Raw genomic sequence first — 5,357 nt, 5'->3', positions numbered from 1 at the left:
AGCCACAATGGTACAAAACTAAAGTACAATAATAAAACCAAGCTTGAAAATCTACAATATAAATCGTAAATATTTAATATGTAAATATGAAACAACACACTACTGCACAAACAATGGGCCAAATAAGAAATCAAATGGCAAAGCAAAATGTGTATGAAAACAAAATAAAAAGAAAGCACAATATTCCAAAACATATGGGATGCAGCAAAAGCAGATGTTAGAGTGAAGTTTTTGCTATAAATAGTTGTGTTAAGAAAAACAGTTCAGGGGTGCCTGTGTAGTTCAGTTGGTTAAGTGGGTGACTGGATTTCAGCTCTGTTCATGACCTCATGGTTTGTGAGTTTGAGTTCTGTACTGGGCTCTGTGTTGATAGTACAGAGCCTGCCTGGGATTCTGCCTCCTTTTCTCTGTGCCCCTCCCCCACTTGCTGTCTCTCTCTCAAAATAAATAAAAATAAACTTAAAAAAGAAAAAAGTTGAAATAAACAACTTACCATCACACTACAAGGAACTAGAAACAGTAAAACTTGGCTGAAATTCAGTAGAGGAAGGAAATAACAAAGAAAAATCAGAAATAAAATAGAGACCAGAATAAACAATAAGATAACTTTGGAAGTAATGACCAGTTTTTCAAAAAACAAAACAAAACAAACAGAATTGGCAATGCTTGAGCTACATTAATAAAAAAGAGAGAAGACTTGAAAATTAAAATGAGAAATGGAAGAGAAAACAATACAACAGATAACCAGAGAAATACATAGTGTGATGACAGATTAGTATCAGATAACTTAGAAAATAACCCAGATAATTTCCAAAAATGCAGAGGTTACCAAGATTGAATCAAGGATCTTGAAGCCTAGAAATAGGAAATTATCTTAGACCAATAAGAAGAATGAAAGTTGAATTAGGAATTAAAAATCTCCCAGCACAGAAAAGCACAAGACCACATGATTTCATTGGTGATTTCTAACACACATTAAAAAAAGTTTGATGACAATCTTTATCAAAATCTTACAAATAATGGAAGAGGGGGAACATATTTAAAGTTATTCCATGCAGGCAGTACTACCATGATACCAGAGCAGGATAAAAACAATACAAGATTAAAAAAGTCTTGTCTGATGTAAGTATTGCCACTCTGGTTTCTTTTGGTTTCTGTTTGCATAATAGATGTTTCTCCACTCATATCCAATCTGCAGGTGTCTTAGGTCTAAAATGAGTCTCCTGTAGGTAGCATAGAGATGGGTCTTGATTTTTTCATCCATTCTGACAACATATATCTCTCTTTTTTTAACTTTAAAAAATTTTTTAAAGCTTTATTTATTTTTGAGAGAGATAGACAGAGACAGAGCATGAGTGGGGAAGGAACAGAGAGAGTGAGACACAGAATCTGAGGCAGACTCCAGGATCCAAACTGTCAGCACAGAGCCCAACACGGGGTTCGAACTCACGAATCCTGACATCATGACCTAAGCTGAAGTTGGACACCCAACCGACTGAGCCACCCAGGCTCCCCTCCTTTTTTAAATTTTTAAAATTTAATGTTTATTTCCAAAAGAGAGAGAGCACAAGCGGGGCAGGGGCAGAGAGTGAGGGAGACACAGAATCTGAAACAGGCTCCAGGCTCTTAGCTGTCAGCACAGAGCCTGATGCGGGGCTTGAACTCATGAGCCGTGAGATTATGACATGAACTGAAGTCAGATGCCTAACTAACTGAGCCACCCAGGTGCCACAAACCTATGTCTTTTGATTGGAGCATTTTGGTCCATTTACATACAAGGTAATGATTGATAAGTAGGTATTTATTGGCATTTCATTATTTCTTTTGTCATTGTTTCTGGAGATTTTCTCTGATCCTTTCTTGCTTTTGTCATTTTTGGTCTGTCCTTTCCAGTCAAAGAGTTCCCTTTAATATTTCTTGCAGGGCTGGTTTAGTGGTAACAAACTCCTTTGGTTTTTGATTGGGAAACTCTTTATCTCTCCTATTTTGACTGATAGCCTTGCTGGATAGGATATTCTTGGTGGCATATTTTTCCCATTCATGGTTTTGAATATATCATGCCACTCCCTTCTGACTTGCCAAGCGTGTGTTGAGAAATTTGCTACTGGCCTTATGGGGTTTCCCTTGTAATTTGAGTTCTTTTATCTTTCTGCTATTAAGATTTTTTATTTTATTACTGTATTTTGAAAACTTAATTAGAATATGTCTTGTTGTTGGCCTGCTTTTGTTGATTTTGATGGGAGTTCTCTGTGCCTCTTGGATTGAGATGTCCGTTTCCTTCCCCAGATTAGGAAAGCTTTCAGCTCTCCTTTCTTGAACTACACTTTCTGCCACCTTTTCTCTTATTCTTCTGGGACTTCTAAAATATGAATGTTCTTACATTTGATGGAATCAGTGAGTTCCCTACAGGGAAAGCCTATTCTTGTGATCCATAATTCTTTCTCTCTTTTGTTCAGCTTCACTATTTTTCCATTATTTTCTCTTCCATATCACTTGTTCATTCCTCTGCTTCTTCCACCTGCTCTTCATTTCATCAAGCCTGTTTCCCATCTCATTTGTTGCATTCTACCTCTCTCATTGATTCCTTTTTTAAAGCTCTTTTATCTCTGCTGTAGGGGTCTCCCTGATGTCTTCCATTCTTTTCTCAAAACTAGTGAATATCCTTATGATTGTTGCTTTAAATTCTCCATTAGGCCTGTTACTTACATCTGCCTCACTTAGATCACTGGCTGTGACCTTATCTTGTTCTCTCATTTGCATTTTTTCTTTCTTTTTTAATATATAATTTATTGTCAAATTGGTTTCCATACAACACCCAGTGCTCATCTCAACAGGTGCCCTCCTCAGTGCCCATCACCCACCCTCCCCTCCCCCCACCATCAACCCTCAGTTTGTTCTCAGTTTTTAAGAGTCTCTTATGGTTTGCCTCCTTCCCTCTCGTAACTTTTTTCCCCCTTCTCCTTCCCCATGGTCTTCTGTTAAGTTTCTCAGGATCCACATACGAGTGAAAACGTATGGTATCTGTCTTTCTCTGCCCGAGTTATTTCACTTAGCATAACACTGTCCAGTTCCACCCGCGTTGCTACAAATGGCCAGATTTCATTCTTTCTCATGTGATTTTTTCTAAGTCTGCCTTCTTCTCTGTGTTAGAAGAGTTCTTATGTCTCCTTCTCATGAGAGTAATGGCCTCAGGAAGAAAAGGTCACGTAGAAGCTTCAGGGGGTGCCTCCACCATGTGCTTCACGTGCTCTGCTGTTGTGTTTTGGCTGCTCTGTCTTTCAGGCCAGTTGCCTGCAGAGACTGTCCTTGCTTCCCACGGACAGTGTTTGGTCCCTGGTCTGAATGTGCTGAGTTTAACTAGGCGTGCTCTGGTTGGCTTGTTAAATGAGACCTGACACCAGCTCCACCAGAACTCAGGTCCTGCAGAACTCTCTGGTCGGGAGATGTGGTGGCTTGTGCTGGACTTCTGAGCGATGGGACTTGCCACAGTGGGGCTGAGGCAAGCTTGTCTGAGAAGGACCATCCTGCCAGGGTACAGGGGGGTGCAGCTTGGTGAGTCAATTTAGGCAGCCAGTGCCCATGTGGCTCTGTTTCCCATAGGCGACTCTGTGTTCATGCTGAGGGGAGGAGGAGGGAAATGTCACTGATCAGCTCCTTAGTTCCTGGAGAGGTGTCTCCCTGAATTCTTACAGACGTACTGATTAACTTATAGGGGCTCGATATATTTTAAGGATTTATTATAACTTAGCATAATGGTCTGAGAAGATGCAATTCTTCAAGAGAAATAAGACGGAGATTAATTATTTAAAATATTGGTTTATTTTGCAGCCCTAATGCAGGAGAAACTTAAGCCAAAGGAAAAATAGAACTAAAGGTACACATAAAAACAAACAATTATGGGTATAAGATATAATATTTTCCTAAGAGTCCATTGCTAGTCTACTTTTGGTGTACTTAATATTGAAGTTAGCAAATGACTTAATATTTATCCTAATGTTATTAGTTAAAGATTCTTGCCAAGACTAAAAATAAACTTTCAAAATACAAGAATAATGGGTGAGGTGGCCAGACCTGTGTACCTCAGGGACACAGAACTTATGTTCTTTCTGTTGACACTTTATGTGGGCTGATGAACTGTTTCTGGAGGCACCTGTAAAGGAGACTGATGTGGGTGAAAGGACATTGACAGTATCCTACATCACGTTATATTTTATGTGAGGCATTTCTGTGTTCTGAGTGGGAAAGTAAAAATTATCCAGTGACTCCTCCTCTTCACATTTCAAGAATTATGAGGTGACAGAGGAGAAAATATTATATATGTGATTGATTATAATTCTTAAATGATAGGGTCTTATAGAGAAAGGTTTCAGATCACAGAAAATACCAAAGGCCAATTAAAAGGTCATCATATTTCACCATAAAAAGCTAACTACTATATCACAATAATTGGAAATGAAAAGTTATTCATTTTATGAAATTCCACTACATAAAAATGTATGAATCTACATTTCTCAAAAATTACACAAATCCATGATTCTCTAGATATCTAAGGCAAATCCTAACTAAACTCAAGCTAGTCATTGAGATTGAGACAGCGTGGAATCAATGTTTCATGAGTGAATAAGTAATGAATAAAACAGTTTTATTACCTCTAAATGCTTTAATTAGTTTCTTCTCACTTCCTTGTGTCATGGTAAAGAAGAAATAACTTCAATAACAAAGACCTATTATTCAGGATAAATGTTTGTATGGCATCAAAAGATATTTGATGTACAATATTTGTACATTATGATGTTACATGCACCACACAAAGTAAATGAAATCATCAATTCAGGTCTATATTTCTGAAGATGCAAGCATTAGCATAGAAAATAAAAACTAGATAAACAAAACACTTCCTATGGGTCTTTAGAATAAATCACATGTCTTCACATTTATATTTATAGCCTCTTGGTGTTACGTTACAAACAAAAATAAAAATTCCTAATGTCCCAATTTCCCTGAAGATATGCCAATGATGAAAGTCATAAAAGAGCTAAGTAGGATGGGTATAGTATTGTTTGCATCCACAGAATGTTCATATACACCAACTATTCTGTTAATTCTCTCTATGACCTAGGAATTACTTGCCTCAGTAGAAATTAAAGACAGATTCCCACCAACAGTGCATTAGGGTTCCTTTTTCTCCACATTCTCACCAACACTTGTTATTTCTTGCATTTTTGATTTTAACCACTGTGACAAGTGTAAAGTGATCTCTTATTGTGGTTTTAATTTGCATTTCTCTGATGCTTAGTGATGTCGAGCATCTTTTCATGTGTGTTGCCTATCTATTCATCTTCTTTGGAAAAACACAT

This window comes from Leopardus geoffroyi, chromosome B2 (assembly GCF_018350155.1).
Source record: "Leopardus geoffroyi isolate Oge1 chromosome B2, O.geoffroyi_Oge1_pat1.0, whole genome shotgun sequence".
Taxonomy (NCBI): Eukaryota; Metazoa; Chordata; class Mammalia; order Carnivora; family Felidae; genus Leopardus; species Leopardus geoffroyi.
Note: the sequence above shows the minus strand (reverse complement) of the source record.